Source organism: Rhinolophus hipposideros, assembly GCF_964194185.1.
Source record: "Rhinolophus hipposideros genome assembly, chromosome: 17".
In the NCBI taxonomy this organism is placed as follows: domain Eukaryota; kingdom Metazoa; phylum Chordata; class Mammalia; order Chiroptera; family Rhinolophidae; genus Rhinolophus; species Rhinolophus hipposideros.
Window position 1 is genome coordinate 20,655,216 of NC_138063.1, and position 27,968 is coordinate 20,683,183.

The following is a 27,968-nucleotide window of genomic DNA, read 5'->3' on the forward strand; positions in this document are numbered from 1 at the left end:
GGGAATAATGACAACAGGCTCACAGAACTATTGTGAAAAGCAGACGAGATCAGTTGTGTGAACTGCTTTGCAGAGGGTAAAGCCAAATCAAATGCCGGGTATTATAATAGTCTCCAGTGCTGATCAATACCCTCCCCAATTCCACGACACCCCCCACCCCACGGCCGTTTTTTGGCCTCACTTGAGTCAGGGGAGAATCAAATTAAATCTGTGGTTTCTCTTCCAGAAAAATGCACATACATAACACTTTGCAAACACTTTCAGGAGGTACCAAACGACCCTGCTGTGGCGTTGGAAAGCCACATACCAAACTTAAGAGTGCTGGAGGCCCCCAAACCCACCACCTCTCCCAGATTCCTTGATACCAAAGACGAAAGATAGGGCAGGGAAGGCCAGTCTCAAAGGAAAGCAATCTCAGGGCTCAAAGATGAATTTCAGAGCCTTTCTCGGAACAAGATGAGAGGGGACAAGACGTAGAGTTCTCACTCTTTGGGGACGAAGAGCCCCATTCTGTTTTTTTTTTTTTTTTTCCAGAAAGCATCATGGAATAGAGAAAGAAGATTGGAGAGGCATCAAAATCTAGGATTTCTTGTCCTACTCTGCCAAGGGCTCCCGGCCACTTTGCGCATGTGGTTTCACCCCTCTGCGTTTTGAGGTCCTCACATGGAGATCAGCTCATCCCCAAGGCCTTCCCAGCTCTGGGTGCCTAGGATCTGAGGATGGGTGTGTTCTCATCCTGTTCTGAAGCACAGTTCTGGCTCAGGTTTATTTCAGAAATAAGAGTCAGATGTCAGTAGACAGCGCGGTGATAATACAGGGAGGAGGCCACCATCACAGCACTGTTCTAAATTAGACCACATGCAGGATGAGGCAGGAGGGCAGAAAAGCAAAAGCCTGAATGTGAGCAGCTGAGCTCAAGTGACCAGTGAGTCAGCAGTGAGGTCCAGAAATAGAGGATCCCCCCAAAAGAACATCAAGAGGGGCTGCCACAGTATTGGGTAAGCTATGTAGCAATGCCATCGTGTTTGGAGAATTCCCAAAAACTGCGATTTGCCCGTCTGTTTGTGCCTCCTGTTCTCTCTCTGGGCCCAGGATTTTCTCTCCACCCTAACCACCACCTCCTGCTTCTTCCTTCATGATCTGAACTGCAAACAAGAGAACCTTAAAACAAGGGCAGAGGACCCTGCAACTGAGAAGAAATTGGAGGACAGTGTCAGGGACCCCAAAAGTGAGTTTGAGAACGAATAGAGAAAAAGCGAACCCCTATTAAAACATCTCCACAGACCTGTAAGCCAGAAACCAAACCCAGGAAGGGCCTGAGAGTGAGACCTTGTCCAAAGCCACAGCCTATCACTGATGGTGGCCTACCAAAGCCCAGCAGAGCAGGACCATGGAGAACTTGTCAGTTCCTCACTACTCAGCAGAGTAACCTGTCAGGTGGCTTCAGGGTCATTTCCCACTCGCAGCCTGACGTCTACAGAAGAACAGACAGTACCTCTGAGCCCACCTGGGAGGTTCCAAACAGCCTGAAGTCCGGGGTTTCAGGGACATTAAGCTCTTCTTCCCGTTCCTTCCTTCTGCGTTTGCTCTAGGATAGGAACTGGCACTTCGCGTCCCTTACAACCAACAGATGTGAAACTGACAACAAGCCAGAGTGAGTGCTCTGAAATATTTATGATTTGTTCCCTCCTACGGGGTCTGAATCATTGGTTTTATTGCATTATAACTTTGCTGTTTCTGCTATACCATCTTTGTACTGTGCCCCAAACACAGGAGGGTATCTAGCCTAAGGTAGGTGCTCAATAAACATTTGCTGGACTTAAAATCTGCACAGCTAGAATATGTTTTTTGGCAAGCCGGGACTGTGTGTTAAATTTTCTTTGTATGCACTTCAAGCTATACAAACAGGTAGGTGCTCAGTACATATTTGGGAATAAATGGTTGATTAGTTGGCCAAACCTAATAACCCTCCAAGCTGTGTCTGAGAACCTACATGTACACAAACTCTGGGGCATTTAGGAGCTCTTTTGGGGCTTCCCCATCCTTGGAGACAGAGGGGGGCAGGGAGTATCACCTGGGATGGTTTCTCAGGGGTCTACACTCTAAATTCAATTGTTTTGAAACCAGTAACCAAAGAGTAAACCTTGGACCCCATAAAGACTCCATGAACACACTCATATAAGCATAGGTATGTACTACATAAATATGTATAGCATATGCATTTATTACATGTAGGTATGATTCTGGAATATACTGGATGTATCAAAGTTGATAACCTTTCATAAACAGCAAATTTTCAGATGAGCAATGCAGACTTCTGTTCTTTAGTGGCCATTATCATAGGACTGGTAGCAAGTTAAGAGTTTTGACAAAGAATAATTAGCAGTGCAATTTATCCCTTTTCTAGGGTTCAGTTCTTCCTGGGGTGTCAAAAGCGACGGGAAGGCGAGTGGCCACTATTCTATTTCTTGAGAAAAGAAATCACAAGAGACGGAAAGAATAGCCCTTCTCCCACTGAGAGACCTTAGGCAAGTCGTGGCACTTTCTGAGCCCCTATTGTGCTCATCTGTAAAATGGGCTTAATACCTCCCCACTTCACAGAACCCTCTTAAACGCAATGAAACAAGCGGGTAGAGAATTGCCCTTTAAAGTCATACAAACATTATTATTCTAGCAATCTGTTAATCACTGATGACATTGTACCCAAGAATGCGTTATAAAATGACTGCCTCCACACATACATTATCCAGGACAGCCACTTGACACAACAGACGAGGTGACCTGTGTGTAAATCGAGTCCTGTTTCAAATACTCAAATGGAGTTTCCTCAGGCCATGTCAGTGCATCCCGTGAGGGAATGGGCATCTTCTGAGGTCTGTTCCGTGCATTTTGTTCCCGTATAATTAGGTTTTCTTGAAAGCCAATTTCCTCGCGCGAGGAAGGTCTGAGCATGCTCGGAAGCGGGATTCCGGAGGTTTTCGGCGCAGACCCGGCGCCGGGCTGGAGGACCCGGGTCGGACAGCCCGCGGCCCCTCCCCGCCCTCTGGGCGGCTCCTTCCTCTTGGCTGTAGCTCGGGAGGCGTCAGCGGCGGCGCTCTTGCTGTGTCACTTTCACCCACCCGAGCCTCCCTCCAGCCGCCGCGGAGCAGGCAGCCCCAGCGGCTTCCACCCTTCGCGTGCGGGCCCCTGGCCGGGGAGATAATCCCCCGACAGCTGAGCCCGAGCGCCGAGCGGGCGGAGCCGGCCACAGCGTGCGGCCGACCTGGCACCCGGCAGCCGCGAGCGCAGCACAGTGCTGGGCCGGGCCGGGACTGCCCCGCAGCCTTTGGCCCGCCAGGTCTCCAGGACAGAGCACTGGGAGGCGGGCGAAGAGCTCGCTCATTCCTTCCAGGGTCTCGGAAGGCAGCGGCGGGCGCGGGCATGCGCACCCACGGAGTGCCTCCCGCGGGGGTCAATCCGAGCGTGGGGCGGGGAGGGGGCGGGCGACACGCGCGCGCCCGCGGCTCCTTCCAGCCGCGCCAGATCTTCCCCGCCGCCGCGGAGTAGGCGGCCAGTCCGCGGGGTCTGGGGACTTCGGGGACAGGGACGTCGGGTGTCTAACGCACGGCCGGCCCGGGACTGCTCCGCGAACCCAGCGCACACGCAACCCTAGGGTATCCCCGGGCCCAGACCCACACGACCCCCTCCTCTCCAAGTAACCCCGGCGCTGGCGCACCGACACGCACACAGCACTACGAGCCCAACTGGGATCACCAAGGGGCTGCACCGATCTCCACCGGAATCGCGGCCCACGCGCGGCCCCACTACGCTGCGGCCTGCGGTCCCCGCCCCACACACATGCCGGAGCGGTGTGTACACACACAAACAGCTGGGCGGGGGAGGCGACGCCTCACTCCTGGGGGTGGGGACACACACGGCGCCGTCAGCCATCCTTCTCCTTTACACGCCGCACCCTCTCCCTGCTCACGGCTGCCCCCCAACCCCACCCCTGCAAACTCCAGGAAACCAAACAGCCAACGCCGCCCCGAGGAGGGGCTCGGGCCCGCGCTGGTCTTTCAACGTCAAAGGAGAGACATACCCAACTCAGACGCGCGGTCCCTGGGACACCTCCTCCAGGAGCGCTCAGGCTCGGCACCAGGCCCTCCGGCGCCCCACGCCTCCGCCGCAGCCCGGGCCACCGCCCCCTGCCCGCCCTCCCCCACAACCGCCGTCCGGGACAGTCACCTGCTCTCCGTCCAGAAGAACCCGAGCCGGAGCCCACCCCGCCCCCGTTCGGGTCACTCGCCACCGCGAGCCCAGCTTTTCAGAGCCGGTCAACTTAACCCCCGCTCCGCCGGGCGGATCATTCCCCAGGCCCAATTCCACCGCGGCGACAGGAATAATAATAATTTTTTTTTAAGCTAACAGAATCACCACGGTGGGGAATGTCCAAAGCTGCGACCGCAATGGACCCATCGATTCGGTTTCCTCCTCTGCTCCCATCCCCCGCGCCCCCCGCGGCCCGCGGGCTCACCGGGGACAGAGGGAGGGTGTGCAGCCTGTCTAGACGACAGACATCCTCGAACCCGCGGGGACCAACGCGCACACACTTAAACACGGCTGCTGCCACAGACGCAATCAATCACCAGAGGCGGGAGGGGCGGCGTGGAGACACTCTCTCGGGTCCCTCCCGTAGCCACCAGGGCAGCGGCCTCCTGCCGGGAGCGGCCACCGGGAGCTGCGCTCCCCACCTCGGCGGAGCGCGGTCAGACAGCTGCAAGTTTGGCTGCTACTACACCAACTGCTAGATGCAGCAAACGCTGGCTTCAAAACAAAAGGGAGAGGAATCACGCTCGCGCTCTTCCTCCCCCCGGTCGGAACCCGGCACATGACAGCCGCTGCACAGCGCGGCAAAAACGCCAGCCCGGCTCCAGCCGCGAGCCCCCCAGAACCCTCCTCCCCACCGGAGCTCCAGGGCGACGGCTCCCCACGGGGCGGGGCACCGACAGGGAAGGGGCCAACCTCGGCAGGAGCGAGATGGTGGAGTGCGGTCCTCGACAGCGAGGGGCCCCGTGGATGAGTGCGGATGCCTGGCTACCCCCGGCGCCGGGAAGGGGAAGAGGAAGGGGCTAATGGTTGGGGGCGGTTTTCCCAGATTTATGGATAAGCAAGCGCTCGTCACGCAGCCCACCTCCTGGGTCCCCGAATCCATCGGCAAGCAGAGGTGACTAAAAGAGGGGGGCGGACGGGGGGGATGCTCACCTCGGGGTTCCTTCGGCCGCCGCTCCGAGCCCGAGCCGGGGTGGGGGAAGGGGGCAGGGAAAGGGAAGGGAGGGAGGAGGCTCGGGAGAGCCGACTCCTGGCGCGAGTTCCGCGCGTCCCGGCTGCGGAGGGGCTCGGGCGCCCCAGCGCACAAACCTAGCCGAGAGAGGAGGGAGGGAGGGAGGGGAGGGAATGAGGGAGGGAGGGGCGGGTGGAGGGGAGGGAGTAGAGGAAGGAAAAAAAATGTATCCCTGCTCTGGCACAGGGAAAGAGAATGTAGGAGAGTGACGTCCAGGCCCCGCCCTCCCCTCCGGCCACGTGCAAAGACTTGAAAGGAAAGAGGACCGCGGGAAGCCTGCTGGGTAATGTAGTTCGCCTTTCTTTCCGGGGACGGCGGGCCTTGGAGAGCGCGGCGCTGCGGGGACTCTGGGGATGCCGCCTGAGCACCAGAGACATCCCAGTCTGGCTGCACCGAAACCTGCCCCCAACGCTCCCTCCCCCATGACGCTTTTGCGGCCCTGAATGGGGACCTCTGCGTTGGGAAAACAGGGTTTAGGCGCGGTCCAGGCTAGCAGGGAACAGTTTGGGTTTAGGGCAGGAATGCTTTCAGGATGAGGACTTCCGTGCTTTAAGTGTAAAGTCTGTCCTAATGGCAGATAACAGGGAGCTTTGTGTATGCACTGGCCGGCCCAAGCGGCATTATTAATGCTGCATTAAATGCTATCGTCTGTTATTGAGATGCATATGTTATAATTAACATTTGAACATCTCTGTTGCAGGGGCGGGATGTTGTAATTAGATATGCACTTTGCAACCAATTAATTTTCCATTGGCCATGCTGTGGGCTGGGACGGGGGACGTGGCGGCTGGAAGAATAATGCAATGGAAAATTTAGTAAATCACTTAGTCAGAGCACTAATGTTTTCAGAGTACCTACTAGGTGCCTGCCCCAGAGCTTGGCACAGGAGAAATGTGCAATGCTGTACACCCCTCCAAGCAAGGGGGTTATAAACTCATCAGAGGAACTTTGTGACACAGTATAACTGCCATTTATTAATTCAGAGAACATTTGGTGATTAGTTTCTACAGACCGAACATGTCTGGGAATGCCAAGACAAGACCCTCAGTCCCTGCCCTGAAACTTAAAGTCTAGTGTACGGACTACAGTCAATGCAAGTATGGGGGATAAGTCGACACTTAACACAGGGATAAGCATAACGTGCTAGGGAACCCTCAGATCTGGCAGCCAACCAGAATGGAGGGTGAATGGGGGTGGGAGAGGGTCAGGGAAGGCTTCCTGGAGGAGGTTTTTAACAAAAGCAAAGGAAGCAGTAGGCATCTGACTAAGGCTACAGGGTACAAAGGCTCCAGATGAGAGAGAAGACAATGAATTTTGAAGGTCCCAGCAATTTGTCAAGAAATAAGGGGCAGATTGATGGGGGGACGTGGTGGAGGGTGAGTCTAGAGGGCAGAAGGAGTCTGGGACAGCTTCTCACTGGAGGTGGGGCATGAAGTGGGCCTTGAAGGATGGGTGGGATTTCATTTTGTATGGAGAGTTTGTGTTTCAGTCTTGAGGCTCAGCATGAGCCAAACCATGGAAAGAAAGCATCCAGTCCTGTCCTATAGAGCAGCTCATTTGATTCTTGTACCAAAGGGCATACGGGCATGTCATCCCCTCCCTTCTAGAGGGAGGCAGCAGGCCCACAGCCATGCATTGGTACGAGGCAGAGTGGGTACTGGAAGCCAGTTGTCTGGGTGCCAGGCCCGGTCCCCCTAACCCCAAAGGAACATATTTAAGCATACCTGACTCTTCCCACAGGTTTGCTCTCTTAGAACCTATGCCTCATTGGCTCTGCAATGTGTTACTTTTATGCTTTAACATCTGAATGGTTTTCTGGGTTTACAAAATATGAAACAATAGTAACCGAATCTATCCCCTCAGCAGATTCCCACTTACCTAACCTTTTGCTGTCAATGCTGTTTGCACATTATGTGAGAGGCATGCCACCTGCCAGGAAACAAGAATGGAATTGTCTGGGTCTTGGTTTTGCTTTTGCTTTCAATAACACCCCCAGAGGTGAGAGCAGGATTCACCCCCAGAGGTTAGGAGAGGCTGAGGAGGAGCAGAATGCAAAACATCTGTGGGGAGGACTTGCCTCTCTTTGGGGTATGCCTGGGGTGAGTGCGCCAGTGGGGACAGCACAGACTGAGAGTCAGCATCCCAGATTCCCGGACCTGTGACTTTGGGCAGCTTACCTAACCTCCACATGGGTGATCCTGGGCAGCGTAGTCAACACCTTTTCTTGCCAGGATAACCAATGGCAATAATGCAAATACACTGGCTCTGTCACATGGCAAATGCTCAGTGATGGTCAATTCCTTTCCTTATCCCAGGGTCTTTCTGGGACAGGAGAATGAATGATCCCTGAATTTTCCTTTCTGCAGAGTCAGGCCAGCAGAACTGGTGCTGCAGGGAGGATACCTGGGGGTGACTCATCTTCATGTGTGAGGTTAGGTTTGTTGTGAGGGAAGCTTTGCCCAGCCTTAGTCCTCATCTCTTGCTGTTCCAGCTCTGAACCCTCACCAGCTGACAGGGGTTATGCTCTTCCCCTCCACACCCTGCTGTCTAGGGTGTCTACCCAAGGCGGTGTCCTGGACTCCTACATTGCTTCTCCCTGCCTATTAAAATTTACCTCCTGCTCTCCAGATCCTCAGAGGCTGGCTTTCTGTTTTCCCTCCAGTCTAATATCTTCACTAATGTAAGACCGGATAGTATTTTCGTTCTCTCCTTCAACTTCTATCTCTTGGTATTCTTATCAAGAGCTTTCTGAAATGGCCTCTCATGATGGGGATTCCTGGCTAGAATGGGGATCTTTGAGGGGAATTCTCTGTGGCTCTCTCAGACCCAAGTTTCCCCATGGGGGAGGCCTGGGGCTTCCTCTGTTCCTCATTGAGTGTCCTTTCTTCTCTCCTCTGTGATTGATCCTGTGCCCCACCTGCATGCACCCTGGGGTCGGAAGAGTGGCTGGGTAGCGGCTGGGTGCTGAATTCATGAACTGACACTGAAATTGTTTTAATTTCAGTGTCAAGATTTGAGTTGCCAAGAATTGCTTTGTCTGATTTATCACTACATAGCCGGGAAATTAAATGCCAGAATGTTTCTCTATGTTTTAAGCAGTTTAGCTTTTCCTAATCCATACTTTGCTAAGAAGCAAAAGATACATTTCTCTTTTCTTCCTGTTCCTTCTCCTTCCTCCTACCAGCCTTTCCTCCACCAGTCAACACAATTATTGCAGGCCTAGTGGGAGCCCACCAGAGTACTGGGAGAGAAGTTACCTGCCTTCAGGAGCTGAGGAGACCAGGATGGCACCCAGGAGATAGTAGGAAAACTGACCAAGTGCTACACTGTAAGGGTGATTTTAAATGAACAAAGGATTCCTAGAAAGCTGGAATGGTCAGAGAAGGCTTCTAGGAGGAAAGCAGAACTGGATCCATTTATATAATAACTTTCCACAAGGAGAAGGTGAGCAGTGGTCTAAATCCCTCTTTTGCTGCATCTGCCTGGGAGGCATTGCAAAAGTAGTGTCTTCAGGTGCACACTAGAGAGTGGGCTTATCAGGCATCAGTTTGGTGACCACTGACCCCACAGAAGGAAGGAAGTTACCTGTCTAGTGTCTATGCTCTGTTACTGTGGTGTTGGCCTAGAGAGATAATGCCTTGATAGAACCAGGTTAAATTTCACCCAGGCCTCATCTCAGCTTCCTCTACACAACCCCAAAGACCAATGCCTGAAAGGCAGGTGGAAAGCGATCCTCTAGGGTTGAAGCTGGTGGTGGAGGAAGGGACATCGATAGAGAATGATGAGCTGAAGGAAAGCAAAAGCTAAGTAAGAATAAACCAAAGATATTTTATTGGGAGCATGCTATGTAAAAGGCATTGCAATGCACGATGGGGAACTGTGTGAAACTGGGTTCCAGGTCATACATGACCCTACCCCGTGTGTGATATTTCCTCTCTTTGGGCCTCAGTTTTCATACTTGTAAAATGGGAGGGTTAGATTCTGCAATCTCTAAAATTATTTCCCAACTTGAAATTTTTCCCTTCAAGAAGTTTACTATCCAACTGGCAAAAGAAGCTATAAAATCAAGCAGCCAAAGCATGAATTTTAAGCTGTTTAATTCTAGCGGAGCAGGAAGGGTTTGTAATATTCCTTCAACAAAGCCCTGAAGTCCGTGAAGGAAGAGGAGAAAAACAGATTTTATCTTGCAAGATTCAAGGACAGTAAGTGAAGTCAAGTTCCTGAGAGTTGAAGGTCAGACCTCACCACTCAGTGGCATGAGTGCCTCATCCATAACTGGCCTCGTGCATGATGAGGACCTGGGCTAAGATACACCCCACATCTCTGCAAGAGACAAGTTTCATTGTCAAGGTACACTCTAGAGAAACTGTGCCACCCTCACCCTGGAACAGGGACAGGGCTAGACACCTGATCCAAGGGATTCCAGGTCATTGGTTATAGGCTAGGACTTAAGTGTCCCTGGCTCTATCGCATGAACTGAGCCAATCAGATTCCTTCTTGCAAGAATTTGCAGGAAAAGTCTGAGAGACTTCTGCTCATTGGTGACTGATCCTCAGCAAGTGGGGTGGGGGAGAGGGGCTTGTGGCCTTGGTGGGCCAGGTGCCAGATAAATAAACAGAGGAGGGAGGGGAAGGGGGAAAGGAGGGAGAGGGAGAGAGAGAGGAGTCTAGAGCAGTCTCAGTTCCCAACTTTCCAATTCTCAGTCACAAAGTGCTCTTAGATTCTTGATATCTCTGTATCTTTATAGTAATTCCTTTTACTTGTGCTAGCTTGAGTGGGTTTCTGGTCTTTGTCATCCGAAGACTCACACCTAGAACAGCCTGAAAGAGAGGCAGTGCAGAGAAAGGAGTTGCAACCATTCCAATCCATGCGCCTCCTGAAGATGCCCTTCCGTTCCTATCCTAGATGTCTTCCTCTTCAACTAGCTTATAACTCCTCTCCTCGATCTTATGCTAAAATGGCTGCAAAAATAATTTGGTCATGAACCTTGCCCAGCTTCTAAATCCCCTTTTCAAAGAACAATAGCTAATCTATAAATTCAGCAATTACTATTTGCCAGGCAACAAGTGAAACACTTTCTGTGCTTTGTCTCATTTAGTGGACCCAGCAACTTTTGCAGTCGAAGGAACTGAAGTTAGGAGGGGTGCCGTAACTTGCCCAGGGGCACACAGCCAGCAAGTAGGTGGTGGTCCACAACTGGGCTGTGGACCTCAGAGCCACTGAGCTGAACCAGGCCGACTCGTTCTCAAATATCAGGATCCACCTTCTCTAAGTCCCCAGCCTACACCTCTCTTCTACCTGCAGGAAACACCTATCTTCCTCACTGATGCACTTATAATTGGGTGGTATATTTTCTTTAAAATTGAGACTTCAGAGATGCATGTGCAATGTGCATTTGTTTGCATATATCTGATGTCCCCAAATGATTCTATGCCATAGGAGAATGATTTTTATTCATACAACTCCTCAGTCAAAAAAATGTTTTGATCTACATCTATAATATATGTTTGCCATTTATCTATCATCTATCTATTAATTATATTTACCAAAATAGACACTTTGAATGATAGTGGTCTAAAGGTGAAATAAGTATTGTTAACTATTTTCAAAATTTTTATGAATTAACGAGGCCAAAGTCCTTTTGCTCTTGGGGAAGTTTATTTTTTTGCCTATATTTAACATAACAGTGAATATCAATAAATACCACAATATTGTCTTCTAACACCCCAGGAGCTCATTTTGGGACACACCCACCTGGGGCCCATGTTCAACACTCTGGATTTCGAATGTTTGTCCCATTCTCCCATGTGTTAATAATAAAATGATTGCAGGAAATAATGATGCAGTCAGCTAACTCTGAGTGAGTTTTCGTTCCTTGTTTGACGTGTTATTACCCTAGTAGTTTTTATTTTTTGTATTTTAAACTAGTGATTTATTATTATAATTATAATAGTTGAGACAGCATTGCAGTATTGCTTATGCATGTCACATCCAGCGTTAGTCACTTAATAAAATTAAGAACACACATTTCCTGGGTTATTAAGAAGTCTTTATAGACACTATTTGAAAAATCAGTTAAATGATCGCTTCTTTTTTTATTTTTTATTTTTTTACCCTTGTGTTTATTAAGTACATATCATGTGTTTGCTCTAAGTTAGGTATCACGAACGACAAGCACACACAGAAATGTACATTAATCTGGGCTCCGGGACCTCACAGTTTAGGTCAGAAGAGAAGACAGACACATTTTAAACAGAATGGCAATGTAAGATTAACACCCCAAACATGCTGGATATATATATAACACAGGGATTGTTCAGGGAAAGGGGAGTCTCGATGGACAGCAGGAGTGGCCGGGAAAGTATTACTGGAAAAGTGGAGCCTGAGCCAGGCTTTGAAGCCTGAGTGTGATGTACATGGGAAGGGGACACGAAGGGGCCTTTCCCCAGGGCAGACGGCAGGTTTTCATACATGGGAATTAATTAGCAAGTGGGAGGACAGGTGAGCAGAGGGAAGGAGAAGGCAGGAAGTCCAGAGAGTTAGGAATGTGGAGCTGGCTTGAGCCTGGATTCCGGAGGGTCACAGACCAGGATTTGAATCTTGCCATCACCTTTTATAACCAGGAGACTGTCGTGGGCAACTTAAGTGTTCTGTGCTTCATGTCCTCTATCAAATGGGGAAATAAGGACGCCTACCTTGGTAGGTTGTTACGCAGATTAAATGAGATCTTGTGTGTGAAGCACTTAGCACATTGTAAGGGCTCATAAAAGGTTAGCTTTTATTTTTTGGTTATTATTGTTGTTGTTTTTGTTGTTGCCCTGGGGATAGGCTGTATGGGACATTGAAGAAAAATCTGACCCGTTCATACTTTTGGGTGGATGTGGGTACAGTCAGATTTTGTTTCTGAGGGGTAATTCAGACACGGTGGAGTATACCCAGAAGGTGTGTCCACTCCAGCCTGAGCCAAGGTCACAGTAATCCTCATGCATGGCCTCTGGGGGTTCAGCGGAACCTGGGGAGTAAGGAGCAGTCCCTCCTGTACCCTAGGAGCTGACATTCTGTCCCTCTCTCACTCACATGCACACCCCCACCACTTGGTCTGTGGTGATAATATTGACGATCAAACTTATTTATACTCTACCCTTCCCACGGAGAACTTGAGACAGCTTTTTAAATGCTAAAATATACCTCGTCTCTGAAAATAGGGGTTTACACAAACGACTTTATGAGATGATTATCCCTCGTACAAAAAGAGTAACCATCGTTTCTTTAAATAGCAGCTCTGCTGGGGCATTCAACATCAGATCTGATGGACGAAAGTTTGCTTTGCTAGCAACTTTTCTGGAATGCGTCAACGGTAACAGTGTGCTTCAGAGCAGTGACTAATTTTGATAAAGTGTATAATAAGCTCTTGAATTTATTTTGTGCCATCTTCGACCAAAACAGGGGCTCTGCTGTATTTTTTGATGAATTTCTATAAGATCTGGGCTGGGCAGAGTTAAGTAATTAAGTAGACTGTGGGGACAGAGCCAGGAGTGCAATTTCCAGGCTCTCGGCCTCACTGGAAAGGTGCTGGCTCGGGTAGTAAATGGCCATCAACTGTGATTGGATGGCCATCAGCTGTAACCAGTGAGCCATTGGCTACTAATAAAACTGCCGTGGCTACTCTAGCAACGGATGGTGGCTGGCAAGCGCGGATTGCAGTAAGCAAGGGGTTGGTTGGTTGGTTGGTTGGTTGGTTGGTTGGTTGGTTGGTTGGTTGGCTGGCAGAGCAGCGGACGGCAGATTGCGGATCGGATCGTGTGGCTCCTGCTTCCTGTGTCTCCAGCCCAGCCACCAGCGAGAATGTAGTGCTATGACTCCCCTACCTATGGCTCCGTGGGTGTTCCTTTTTGGCCTCACCATGTCCTGCGTCCTTGTTAGGAGAGCGGGAGCTAAGGCCCTGCATGACACAGACTGGCCTAGAGACCACTGAGTTGCCAGTTAGTCAGGGAAGCCTGCTTGGAGAAGGTAGCAGAGGAGGTTTTCAGGTAAACAACAAAAAGGTGCCTGTTGGCAGGCGTTGAATGGGAGACCATCCCAGGGGAAGGGAGCAGTGTGGAGAGATGTTGGGACAGCCCTTCTCCCTGCAGGGCAGCAGCAGAAGTGGTCAGCCAGTGGACCGAACCTTGGATGGGTCACAGAACAGAGGGGAGCAGGCTGGCGCCAGTTTGCTTGTCCCCCTAGAAAACAAATTTGGTCTGACACAGAGATAAGATGTGAAATACTACCTTTCTGCTATACATACTTTATTTCAGGCCTTATCAAACATACTCTTTCAGTGGGCATGTTGCCATGACAACCTTATAGGCACTGGAGGGCATCTGTAACTGGTAGAAAATGGCATTAATTTACAGGTGTTTTTCTTTGTGTGTGTGTGTGTGTTTTCCTGGGAGGAGTTTTAGTCCTAGGCTACTTAAAATCCTCAGATACAATCTTTTTTGCCTGAGCAGACTAATAATCACCTTGTAATATAATGACTAAGCCAACACCAGTGAACTCTTCTGCTCTCAATTGAGTTGTAATTTTCAAATACCAGCTTCTTGGGCAGAAGCTAGCTCTGGAAGCTGTACTTATCCAGACACAGGTCTTAACCTACGCTGTGCTTCGTGAAGCCAGTCGGCTGTGGAATTAGCTCCAGGGATACTGTGAAATGAAGTACATTCTGAGCGGTCCACCTGTCAGCTACGGCAGACATTCGTTTCCACCAAAGCACATCCCAGATTGTCCTCACTGTCACTTCTCTATTCCCTATAATCTCCTTCCACCTGGTATGTGCCCATTACCTAGGTATAAGAAAACTTCGGTCATGAAATTATAGGGCTTTTTTTTTTTTTTTTTTTACTATTATTAAAAAAATATTGTGGTAAAGTACACATAACAAATTTTGCCATATAAACAATTTTAAGTGTACAATTCAGTGGTACTAGTAAGTACATGCAGAATTGTTGTGCTATCACCACTATTCATTCACAGAACTCTTCATTTTGCAAAACTGAAGCTCTGTACCCACTACGCAAGAACTCTCCATTTCCTCCTCCCGCCAGCTCCTCGCAACCACCATTCTACTTTTTGTCTCATGGATTTAACTACTCCAGGGGTTTCATATAAGTGGAATCACACAGTATTTGTCCTGTATGTGACTGGCTTGTTTCGCTTAGCAAAGTGAGGCAGAATAGGTAGCCTAGGAAATTGACAACCCCCTCCAGGGTGTGAGATGCCCCCCTGGTTACACAAGTAACAAATGACTATGTCCAGTACCTGCGGCTGGAAAAAAACAAGAACCAGGTTCATCCAGCGAAGCTGATTACCTATGACCAAGTCCTTTTGTTTAGCTAATTATAATGTCGTTATAATCTCGTTTACATTGCAGCTACTCGGACTCCCATGATGCACCTGACACCAGGACAGTTCTAGAGGAACCAAATAACGAAGAAAAAACTGCAAATGGAGGGTTCCACTCAGGGGTAGGAGATGAATGAACCATGGCAATGGGTTGTCACCAATTCCCACCCCAGGAGGAATAAAAACCCCTGATTGTGACTTTCTGGTATGACTCGTTCTCTGAGTTCACCCACACTTTCCTCTCAAGTGTGTATTTCATTTTCAGTAAATCACTTTTGGTTTCCTGCATTGTCTCAGTCTTGAATTCTTTCTTGTGCGAAGATAAGAATCCGGTTCCTGATGCTCCAGATTGAGTCCTCTCTTGGACATCTCCATGCCCTCCCAGCAACAATAGTGTCCTGAGGGTCATCTATGTTCTAGCATGTTGTCAGAATTCCCTTCTTTTTGAAGGCTGAATAGTATTCCATTGTATGTACATACTACATTTTGCTTATCCATTCATTCATCCATCAATAGACACTTGAATTGCTTTGAGCTATTGGGAATACTGCTGCTATGAACATGGGTGTGCAAATATCTCTTTTTATCCAAATCCTTTCGGTTATCCACCCAGAAGTGGCACAGCTGGATCATATAATATTCCATGTTTAGTTTTTTGTGGAACCACCATATTATTTTTCATAGTGGCTGCATTTTACTTTACAACCAACAGTGCACAAGGGTTCCAGTTTCTCCATATCCTTGCCAACATTTGTGTTTTCTGTGTTTTTGTTGTTGTTGTTGTTGTTTTTGCAATGTCCATTCTCATGAGTGTGAGATAGTCATGATTCTTTCTTTTAAGAAGTGGGCCTGTGTAACCCACCATTGAATAATACTTCTAGTAGCAATTATCATAGCTGGAATTGATTGAGAGGTAGCATGTGGTGAGCACTTGTATTAGGGTTCTCCAGAGAAACAGAAACAAGAGGATGGATGGATGGATGGATGGATGGATGGATGGATGGATACATAGATACATAGATAGACACATAGATAGATATATAGATAGAGATATTTATTATAGGAGTTGGTTCACACAGGTATGGATGCTGAGAAGTCCCAGGATCTGTCATCTATAAGCTAGAGAACTAGGAAATCGAGTGGTGTAATTCTGCCCTGGTCCAAAGGCTTGGGAACCAGGGGTATGGGTAACAGAGGGCAGACAAAATGAATGCCCCAGCTTAAGTAGAGGTAGAATTTGCCCATCATCTGCTTTTTTGTGCTAGTCAAGCCTTCCACAGATTAAATGACTGCCCTCACCCATTGGGGAGGCACTTTCTTTTCCTAGGCTATTGATTCAAATGCTACTCTTTTCTGGAGAGACACCCAGAAATAATGTTTTACCACTACCTGGACATACCTTAGCTCAGTCAAGTTGACACATAAAAGTAACCATCACAGTACTCTATGTTAGTGATCTCATTTGATTCTCACACTATCATCCCCATTTTACAGATGAAGAAACTGAGACCCAGAGTTTATACAATTGGTGATATTCCCAAGGTTATATAACCAAGTAATCATTATATACCACAGAAGGAGGCTACAAGATTCCTCACTACAGAACAACACCTGCTTAAGGACGGACAGGACAACCTCCAGTAATGCATTCTTATGTTTCTAAAATTTAATGCCTTTCCTGATGATGACAACAGATATCAAGGAAGACAATAATAATAATGATGTTTAAAAAAGCAATCAAATATAACCAAATGTTCAGCTATAATATTCACATGTAAAAAAAAACCCTCAATATTTGAACACTATATATTCATAAGGAACTAAATTTGACGGTGATTATTCATATAATGGAATTACTGCTTTATAGAAGGATTCGCTGAATTATCCTCTTCTGTGATGAGCTTTCCCCATTTGTTTAAAATAGGAATTAATTTATAATGATGTGATGTATATATAGCTCCCCCAGAACACATCTACTGCACAGCACGGAGCCAAATCAAGTTGCTAAAATGATTTTGATTACTGGATAATGATAGTGGGGAATATTTGCTCACTTCAGTATTTGAGGATTCCAACTACCAGAGGATCTGTAGACTCAACTATCAAAGCACTATCCTTAATCTTGGTAAACTTATGAAGAACCAGAGAAATGCCAAAAGACAGTAGAATGGACTATTACACAAATGGTTTGCATGTACCTACCAGAAGAAGGAATCTCTTGCAGACTCTTTAACAGCACAAAAATAACAAGCCCAGCCAAACTGAAATCTTTTCTTTAGCTAATGTTAATAGAGAACTAGAATAGTAGAGAGCCTTGGATTTATTATGCATTTGGCATTCTCTCTTGAAAAAGAAGACATCAATGGCAAAGAACACGTGACTAGATGAGCAGTTACTTCTGGCTTTTTGGTTAAGATGACGAGTTGTGTGTCAGTAGATTTCTACCCAGGTAATCAGCACTCAGTAGGCACATTCTCACCATACCAGTTAGGAACTGTATTCCGCTGCAGGGACCCAAATTTACAGTGGTTTGAAAAACAATCGAGATTTTCTCTCACATTAAAAACAAAACTTGGTACAGCCGCTTTGGAAGACAGTTTGGCAATTTCTTGCAGAATTAACATATTTTTACCGTGTGATCCAGGAATCACGTTCTTTGGTATTTATCCAAAGGAGCTGAAAAATTATGTCCACACAAAAACCTGTACATGGATGTTTATAGCAGCTTTATTCATAATTGCCAAAACTTGGAAGCAACCAAGATGATGCCTTTCAGTAAGTCAACAGCTAAATAAACTGATACATCCGGACAATGGAATGTTATTGAATGCAAAAAAAAACAACAACACACCAAAAACAAAACAAAAAAAGCTATTAAGTCATGAAAAGACATGGCAGAACCTTAAATACATAGTGAAAGAAGCCAATCTGAAAAGTATGTATGATTCCAACTATACAACATTCTGGAAAAGGCAAAACCAGGGCACGCAGTAAAAATATCAGCGGTTGCTAAGGGTTCCAAGGGAGGGAAGGCAGAATTAATAGGTGGAAGAAGGGAAGTATGGATCTTTGGTCGACAACCAGCATGCTCTACCTTGTCCACTACTAATGAGCCACCAAAAACTGATATTCTGGTGTAGCCTTCAAATCAGACAGCACCCTGGTCACCAATCCACATTTTCCTTCTCTGCTTGTCAGGATAGCCTGTGACTTAATCATGTCCTCACTCTTACCGCCCGCAGTGTTCTTCCCTGAGCCATCGTTCATTTTTCTCCTACCTGCTACCCCTTCACAGAGCTTCTACCTCCCATCCTTTAGGACTCACCTCACAAGCTGTATTCTCTAAGCAGCCATTAACAGCCTGCCTCCTCTCTAACGCTACAGTAGGTTAAATGCACACTATGTTCTCACATCTCTTATGCTTACCTTTACTGTAGTACCTCTACCCTGAATTGTGACATACACTTTTATTTATCTCCTTCTGCCACTAAACTATAAATGAAACATAGGACACGAACTGTGTTTCATTTGCCTTGCGATCTCCAACATCTGGTACAAAGAACAGACTGAAACTCATGAACTAGATTGCAATACTTATCCTTGTAATGACAATAATACTGACAATAATAGCAACTAATCGTTCTTGAATGTTTAATATGTGCTAAACTTATTCCATGCATCATTTAATTTCATTTTCGCAAGATGAGGTGGGTGTGCTTATTTCCATTTTATAAAGGAGGAAACCAAGGCTTGGAGAGGTGATATTAATTTGTGAAGTTTCTAAGAGGTGGAGCCTGGATTCAAGCTCAGGACTGTCTGACACCAGAGGGGAGCGCATACCGTCCTTTCTGTACCATCCCTGTGTATCTTCACTTTTGCCTGCAATGGCAGGGCCCATGATGCAGTGCATTAATAGAACCAGGAAGTATATGACCTTGATGTGGGAGCATTTCCTTATATGGCAATGGGGGATGCTGGCAGGCAGATATGGCCCCACCCCCTGCCTGAGACTATAAAAGGGCAGTCTCCTACCCCCTGGCCCTCTGACTCTGAATTCCTCACTCTGTCTGAGCTGAGGTCTGCAGTGCCCAGAGCTAGTGACTGCTGAACTCCGGATACAGGCCTGTGAGGAGGCAGGAGTCTCCTCTGAGGCACTGATCCTCTCTCAGTCCTTTCTCTAGCTTATTTCTTGGTTAGAGATCACGGTGATCCCAAGTGATGGACCCTGTAGGCCAAGGACCATGCCATTCATTGGTGCGGGGCCTCCCATGGAACATGCTAAGTGCATGATCTCAGGTCTGAAGCAGATTACATCTGGTGGTTCCTCCTTATCTTTCAGGGACATGCCTCTCTCACGCCGAGGCACCTCTGTTGAACAACAGCAATGGGGGAAAAAGAAAAGGTAGCCAGCCAAATTCATACTGTCTTGCTCCTCCTTGTCTTCAGCTTAATACTCCAGCAGTATCGGTCAGTTCCTCCCTCTAATAGGCTGTTTCTTGCCCCTGGTTCCTGTGCTCTGGCTTACGTAGTTTCCTTTGCCTGGAATGCCATCCTTACCCTACTTCTAACCCTTCTGTTTATCTTTCGCTCAGTTGTCACCCTCCAGAAGTCTGGTTGAGTTCCTTGCTCTAGTATCCCTAAAATACCCTGTCCGTATCTCTATATTGCAATTGTAACACTGCTTTATAATGACCCTCTCTGGGTGTGTGTTTTCCCCATTAGTACAAGTCTTAAGACCATGTATTTGCTTTATTCTCCTTTGGCTGCCCAGGACCTTGTACCGTGCTGGCCAAAGATATGTAGGTGCTCAATAAGTAATGATACTTCACATCTAACATTTACCATGTGCCAGGCAGCACGGTAGGAGCTTGCCCTGCATTTTGTCATTTAATCTTCACACCTCAAACACCAAAGCACTAACATTAATTCTGTTTTACAGCTGTGGAACCTGAGGCTTGGAAAGGTTAAGTTACTTGCCCAAAGGAACCCAGGTAGTAAGTGCTAGAACTAGGACTCAAAATTAAGGCATTAGGACTCTATACTCTACAGGATACGCCGGCCTCCAATACTTACGGAATTTAAGAATTAAATGCTTTGCATGGGCTATATGTGCAGAAACTTCAATGTTTCTGGTGGTGAATAAAAAGGGCTGAAATCAAGCCCAAAGATTCAAATTTGGAGACAAGGTAATGTCTTCTCTCTCAATCTCCGTTAATCAATTCTACAAATAGTATTTATTGCGTTGGACTTGTTGTGAACGCAGCACTGTGTTAAGAGCTGTGAGGAAGCATAGCTAGAAAAGTGGATGGTGTGTCTCCGGCCCCCAGGACTTGCCAGTGTGGTGGAGAGACACAGTGACACAGCAGAGAGAACAGCCTGAGGCGGAGTCTGGTGAGCAAGGTGGGGAGATGGATGCAGAGAGAAGACCCAAGTGGAAAGGGGGAGGTGGGCAGTCAGAAAGGAAATGGCAAAATACAGAGTGGTTTTCGATGAGAACGGGACTTCCTTGCTTGGACTTTTCTGTGGGTCTTGTCCAAAGCCCCCATAGAGACTGTCTGGAAGGCGCTTCCTGTGTGTGCTGAATTCCTACACTAACGCTCTTTATCTTAATTTTTATAGCTAAGAATGGAAGTTGAGGTTTTCTGGTTGGGCCAGGACAGGGAGAGAGGCTGCTCTCCAAGCCCCAAAGAGTTGCTTCTGTTGCCCTGTGTCCCCGTGACCTTCTGTGGCGTTTGGAGAAAGGCAGCTGTGTGAGTGTCCCTATAATGGAGTCTTGAGGGCTGCTGGCTTTTGAAAAACCTCACCTCTCCATTCTCTCCCTGGGGAAGCTAGGGGATAATTGGGTATTATGTGCAGCCTCTAAGACACAGGGCCCTTTCAGCAGGACTGTCCCCTGGGAGCGGCTGTATTTGTGTCGGCTGCAATTTTCCCTGGGTAGGTGAAAGGAGCAGGTCAGGCCCGGTGCTGCCTTTTCAGAGCTGGGAACCGTACCTGGGTTTGGGGACTGCGGTAACATTCACGGAGACACAAAGCTGGTAACAGTGGAGGCTGTAACAATGACCACATCGTGAAATCTTAGGACTAAACTACTTTCTTCTTCCTCTGGTGGAGGCTATGCAAAGAGCTAACGTGCTTCTCCATCAACACTGCCTTCCCCTCTTGCAAAGTGGGTTGAACTTGACCTTGGCTTCTCCCAGCCAGCTACTTTGCTTCTCCTTCTTCCTCCAGACATCCAGCACCATTGGTCTTTATGCCATCCCTCCTCTCTCAGAATCTACACTTAGAAAAAGTGTTGTCAAGTGCTGGCGCGGATGTGGAGAAAAGGGAACCCTTGTGCACTGTTGGTGGGATTGCAGACTGGTGCAGCCACTATGGAAAACAGCATGGAGATATCTCAAAAATCTGAAAATCTGAACTACCTTATGACCCAGCAATTCCACTCCTAGGTATCTATCCAGAGAAATGCAAGATGCTAATTTGAAAAAATATGTGCACTCCTATGTTTATTGCAGCACTATACACAATAGCCAAGACATGGACACAACTGAAATGCCCGTCGGTAGATGACTGGATTAAGAAACTGTGGTACATTTACACAATGGAGTATTACGCAGCCATAAAGAAGAAGGAAATCTTACCATTTGCAACAACATGGATGGACCTAGAGAATATTATGTTAAGTGAAATAAGTCAGACAGAGAAAGACAAATACCATATGATCTCACTTACATGTGGAATCTAAAGAAAAGAATAAGTGAATGAACTAATCAGAAACAATTTTGGAGACATAGAGGAAAAACTGAGGGCTAGATGGGAGGGGGGTGGGGATAAGGGCGAAGGTGAGGAGATTAGAAAGCACAGGTGGTAACCACAAGATGGCCACGGGGTTATGAAAGTCAATTTGGGGAATGTAGTCAATAATGTTGTAAAGATTTTGTAGGGTATCCGATGGACACTTGTCTCATTAGGGAGACCACCTCAGGGATGATGTAGATGCCTGATCACTGCAGTGTACACCTGAAGCTGAACAATAATGAATGTCAACTACAAGTTTATATATATAAATATATAAATATAAATATTATATTTAAATAATAAATATATAATAAATGAATAAATATATAAATAAATATAAAATTATATACATAAATATATAATTTTATATATGTATGTAGTTACAAGAAGCGGAGTACAGCATTAGGAATAGAGACAGTGGAAATGTAATGGCTCTGTGCGATGTCAGAGGGGTAGTGGATGGGGGCACTGTGTGAGGGATATAATATAAATGATAAATGTCTAACTATTACATTGTTTTGTGCACCTGAAACTAATTTAAAAAAAGAGTGTTTTCACCCAGCATTTATAGGTGTGGAGCAGAAGAAAGTTCTGAACAGGAATTAAGGGGCTGAGGTTCTAATGCTAGCTTGGCTACTAGTGGGCTTCGTGAACTTGGGCAAGTCATGTCCCCCTTCTCTGGTCCTATCTCCTCATGAGTAGGGTCATGGAGCAGGGGCAGGGAGGGACTAGATCAGTGGTTCTCCACCCAGGCTGTGCACTGGAACCATCCAGGGTTGCTTTGTGAAAATATCACTGTTCAGGATCCACTACAAACCAGTTAAATCAGAATATTTGGGGGCAGAGCTGAGGCATCAGTGTCTTAGAAGCTCCCCAGGGCATTCTAATGTGAGGCCAGACCGAAGAACCTCAAATCTGATGACTTCTAAGATTGTGATTATAGACGATTCTTAGGTTATTGATCCCTGGATGAGCCTGGTATAGCTTATGTACAATGGTGGAATTAAAATATTGATGATTAACATATCTGTGAGGGCATGAATTTTATCTGTTGCTGTGCTTGTATTAATCAGTGCCTAGCTCAGGACTGGGCACACAGACATGTTTGATACATGCTTATTTATTTGACTTCATTGTAGCCCCCAAATGGGAGTCCATATTCTGGGCAGGATAATCTAAATCTCCTAATAGAACATTCATTTATTCATCAAATATTTATTGAGTCCTTAATATGTATTGGGCACTTGTTATGGATGGACTGAATGCTTGTGTTCTCCTCCCCCAAATTCATACGTGGAAGCCCTAACCTATAATGTGATGGCATTAGGAGATGGAGTCCTTTGGGAGATACTTAGAGTTAGATGAGGTCCTGAAGGTGGCACTATGATGATGAGATTAGATCCCTTATAAGAAGAGACACCAGAGAGCTTGTTCTCTCTCTCCCTCTCTGCGAATGCACAAAAAAGAGCTCATGGGAACACAGTGAGATGGTGGCCTCCTACAAGCCAGGAGAAGAGGCCTCAGAATTAAATTTACCTTGCTAGCACCTTGATCTTGAACTTCTCCCCAGCCTCCAGAACCATGAGAAAATAAATTTCTGTAGTTTAAGCCACCCAGTCTATGGTATTTTGTTCTGGAAGCCTGAACTGACTGACAGCACTCTACACCCCTTAGGGAAACAAATGGATTCTTGTTGCTAATTGCAGGTTTGTCACCCTCTTCCTTCAACCGAGCAACCCAATAGCCCAAACCTCTCATAGACAGGGATTGTATTGTATATTTCCTTTTATTCTTCATGAAACCTAGCATTTCTTTGCATATATGAGGCAGGCCCTCAATAAAAACTTTTGAAGGACTGAATAAGTTTAAGGGTTTATTGAGCACTTATTAAATCCACATAGTCTTATGCTATATGTTGTGAGGCATATGAGAAAAAGAATAGACATGGTCCTTATACTTAGGTTGTTTAATTCTCATGGGGGAGTATGCCAGACCACCTTTTGCACTCCTGCAGACCTCATCTATGTCTCTTTGCCTCTTACTCTTACCGATCAGGGACTTTAACCAGCTTCCTATGGGACCAACCTAAGTGTGTCACCTCAGACTACGCCCAGCAACCAGTGCCACCCTTAGATCCAGGCAAGCAGGACCCAAGCCTCTGATTCAGGCCTCAGAGACTGCCTATTCCTCGCCACTCCTGTGAAATTTTCTAAGTAATCCTAAACCTGTATTGCAACCTGCATGGGCCTGCGGCCCGATTCCTCCCATGGTACACACACACACACACACACACACACACACACACACACACATGCACCATGTGTCTGATTGGTTCCAACAAGGCAGTCTACTGGGGATGGCCCTTTTTTATCTCCTCCAAAGACTTTCAGGATCCTTGCCTTTCAATGCCAGTGGGCCCTTCTGATTGACATGGTGACATCCTGCTCTCCCAGGGCAGTTGGAAGGAAGACTCGCTGAATGAGGGATGGACCTTCCTTTGGAAATTATTCCACTCTTCTTCCTTTCCCCACAGGCCTCTCACCTATTCTCCCCTTTGATGGTGATGGATGGAAGGCAGGGGTGAAATCAACATGGAAAGAGATTACATTCTGGATGCAGAGATTAGGGCCAAAGAGTTCAAGGGAAGCCATGGTTGGAAGGCATGCTGTTCTGTTTACCTTATACAACTTTAGAAGAGTAAATTTAACATGCATGTCCAGAAAATAAGTTATCGTTCACATTTGCCTGCATACACCGAGTAAGAGTTGAATTAGTGGCCATCGCAATAAAGCACTTTAGCAACCTTCAAGAGTCCTTGGAAGCCAGAATTCACAGGTAGCTCCAGGGGGCAGCACTATGAGTAATGAATGATGTCATCAGCATTACATACAAGGTATCAGGGGACTGCAGAAGCAGGATCTAGATTGTTCCCACACAAACAGGTGCCAAAGAGTCATGACATTGTGTAAGAACAGTGTTGCTACCTTCTCCTCAGCATGATGACCGGGCAGCAATAGTGCACTGCCAGTAAGAACAGGAAGAGCTACTTCATGGTCCTGAACAGGAAGAGATGCTGCCTGGACACGACAAAAATCTCCACAGGTGTTGGTGAGACAATAAACAAACATGTAAGGACCGATCCTCTCCCCATTATTCCAAATTCTCATCAGCAAATCCCTGTAGCTCATGTAGGCCTCTGAAATTTATAATCAATTCTCCAATCAATCATATTGTTTATATAGATGGCGCCCTAACAAAACAATGAAATCTTTGCGGGCCCAGTATGCCCTAAAGACAGCCCTGCTCATATGTCCTCCTCCATATTGCTCTGACACGGCCACATGGGATGAATGGGGACCCAGCTGGTGCACATGCACACACAGTTAGGAGGTGTGAGCGTTAGCACCCCCCATCGAACAAAAATGACCAATGGTGGCTAGGATCCAGTCACCACATGCTTTCTTCTTTCTTTCCCCAGGGGGATGATCCTGAATATGTTTCGAATGGTTTTCCACATGGACTCATGGATCCAGGCAACGAACACCCATAAAAATGAGCGAATCCATACTGCAGCCTTGTGTTGACTCTCCCTCTGGCTTTGCTTTTCCTCCTGTCCTTCTCTTTTACTCCCCGGGATCACATTATCCAATAAGATTCCTGCACACAAGACTTTGTCTCAGGCTCTGCTTTCTGGGGACCCAGGTTAAAACAGGGAGACAAAACGTATACACCTAAACAATAGAACAGAATATAAAGAAGTGTCTAACAAGAGCCTAACTGTTTGTTTGAATCTGTGTAGCAATGATTTTCAACTTGGAACTAGTGCATGAAACTGATGTCGGGATCTTTGTTGAAGCACACTGGCCCTCTGGATCTGATATATGCCTCGTAGCCAGACTCCCTGCTACAGGGAGCCGCCATTTGTGTGGGAGTGGGTTGGACAAATCTTTCTGAGCTGAATTTCCAGAAGGATGGGGTCATTTTCTAATGTGAGGGAGGTGATTGTTAGGGACCACTGCTATGCAACACAGGGTTTCAGAAAATATGCAGATCTGTCATAATAATAACCAAATTCATTGGGGTGTTAAAAAAAAGATTTTGTAGAGGAGATAAGGTTTGTAGTAGTTTGCTAGGGCTTCCATTGACAAGTTCTATAGACAAAGTGGTTTAAACAACAGAAATTTATTTCTCACAATCTGGAGGCTGGAAGTCCAAGATGAAGGTGTCTGCAGGGTTGGTTTCTTCTAAAGCCTCTCTCCTCGACTTGTCTTCCAATGTCTTCCTCCTGTGTCTTCCCTCTGTGTATGTCTGTGTCCCAATCTCTTCTTGTAAGGACCCCAGTCCTACTGGCTTAGGGCCCACCGTAGTGACCTCATTTTCCCTTTATTACCTCTTTAAAAGCCCTCTCTCCAACTATGGTCACATTCTGAGGCCCTTAGGACTTCAACTTAGGGATTTGGGGGAACCCAACTCAGCCCGGAACAGAGTTTAACACTTGAAATGTGAGCTGCATGAGTCAGGCAAAGGACACGGACTCCCCCCACCTGCCAGCATCCTCACTGTGGTGAATTGAGAGGCCCTCATGGAGATGAAACTGCTTTTCTTCCTTCTTTGGTGAGACACGTGCAGAGCAATCACTCTCGTTGACCTTAGGAGGGTGAATGACCTCTGAGACAGGGTGATGCCTTGTCTCCCCAGTTAGATTTTTGTGTTGTGCTGATCTGGACTCCCTCTGAGCCTTCACGTACCACTCCTGAAGTATACTTTTATGCTTCAGAATCCGGAGGAGAAGCTACCAGTTGAGTAATGCAGGCCTTGAAAACAATCAAGTGTATGCATTTTGGGGGATGACTCTGGGTCATCCCAGCCTGACTCAAGAGCGAATTGAGTTGTGGTCCGAGAGTATGTAAAGGAGGAAAACCTAATGGGAGGAGGTCTCAGGACCACGCCAGGAGACATACCTGGAATTGAAGATCCAGCCTGGCAATTACCACTTCACCCTGGGTCATGGGTTGAGCTGCCTCTCAGTAATTTCCCAGGACCTACGGAGTTGGAGGCTAGGATTTGAGATCTCATTCTCTGGGGAATCTGTCGGGGACATGCTGCTATACCCAAAGCTGAAGGGAAGACAGCACCCTGGTTACAATGCCGTCATTCCCATATGTCCACGTTCCCCACTTTAATGTGAAATGATTGCATCCTCATTGAGGCACGTCCCCTCTCTCCCCTGCCTCTCCTGCCCCTCTCCTCCCTCGCCCTCGTCCCAGTCAACTTCCTGGTTCTAGCCAAAGTGTGACATGTGGCACAACAAACTTTCTGCAATGGCTTCCAGGAAGGATGGAGTCATTTTCCTACGTGAGTGAGCAGCACTGCCTTCCCATCAGACCCAGTGCTGACAGCCTTTTGTCTGTTGCTTACATTTCTGCCAAGCTTTTGCCACGTCTTGCTGGGCCTGATGAACAAATCTGGGCCCATGTTTCTGTTTCTGACCAATAGAGAATGAGCTGGCTGCCAGCGAGGAGGGTGATTTTCCTGCCAATGGTGGGGGTGGCAGAGGCAGAGAATTCTCCAGCTGGGCAGTTTGGACTGGCGCAGAGTGTCACACTGGGCCAGCTGCAGGTGTTCCAGATGGCCAGCCTTGAGTCTGTTTGTTTCCGTTGCCAGCTTTTGTTTATGTCCCACCATCACCACTATCCCCATCAAGTGCACACTGAGTGCTCTGGCACACCTGGAACTGCAGCAGGAGGCTCCTTGATGGAGGTGGCATTTTCAGGCACATTTCTCTTAAAAGGAAGACAGATGAGAGAACTTTATTGCGGAAAGCACCGTAGGCCGAAGGGAATTGGACTATATAATGTCTGTTGACAGCATCTGGGTATGTCAATTGGGAACTCAATATTCTAGAAAATAGGAATGTTTTTATAACCACAGCCTAGCTGAAAGAAAGAGTAACCCAGAAAAATCTGGATTGGATGGTTACAGTTCCTAGAAATCACTAGTTGGTTACAATATCGAGTGCCATATGTTTCACTTATATGAAGTTCAAGAGCAGGCAAAGGTAAAGGTAAACCCAGGTGCCATGGGAGACACAGTAAGGCTCTATCTCAGTGTGGATGGCAGGTTGTCATTGGAGATAATTCTCAGACAAGGTGCCACTTGAGGTGAGTCTTGAAGGATACGTAAGATTTGGCTAAGTGATATAATGAATTTCTTAAATGCTTTTATGAGAATCCCATCTGGGTAGGAAAATCTGGTAAGGGTTGTTCAAATCCAGCCAGAGACGCTCTCTGCCTTCAAGGAGTTAATTATCTGATCTGTCTCTTAGATATGTAGTAACTAGCAGTGTCTCGCTTAAGTGATTATGTGAACATTTGTTGGTAAAATCAGTGAGTGAAGCTTTATTTCTTTATTTGATTTGGAATATATCCCTAATAAAAATAAAAGTTCTATTTTATGCTCAAATGTCATT

At 46.9% G+C, this 27,968-nt stretch overlaps 1 protein-coding gene and 1 long non-coding RNA gene across 10 annotated transcripts in view; one reads left to right on the top strand and one right to left on the bottom strand.

The window, feature by feature from the left end:
- The window catches only part of CTIF (cap binding complex dependent translation initiation factor), a 262,255-nt gene extending 256,738 nt beyond the window's left edge, over positions 1-5,517 (bottom strand). For 2 of the 9 annotated variants that reach the window (XM_081078716.1, XM_081078711.1), the window contains exon 1: positions 5,242-5,496. The gene's annotated coding sequence lies outside the window, so the exon portion shown is untranslated. Of the gene's footprint in view, positions 1-1,495; positions 1,516-4,078; positions 4,333-4,513; positions 4,649-5,241 lie in introns of those variants that run through there. The other 7 variants (XM_081078718.1, XM_081078717.1, XM_081078712.1 and 4 more) reach the window with 7 other exon arrangements.
- On the top strand, positions 5,067-14,927 carry LOC308509989. Its single transcript, XR_013995282.1, has 3 exons — positions 5,067-5,203; positions 5,507-5,603; positions 14,733-14,927. It is a non-coding gene; the product is annotated as an uncharacterized lncRNA (long non-coding RNA).
- Positions 14,928-27,968: the final 13,041 nt, after the last annotated feature.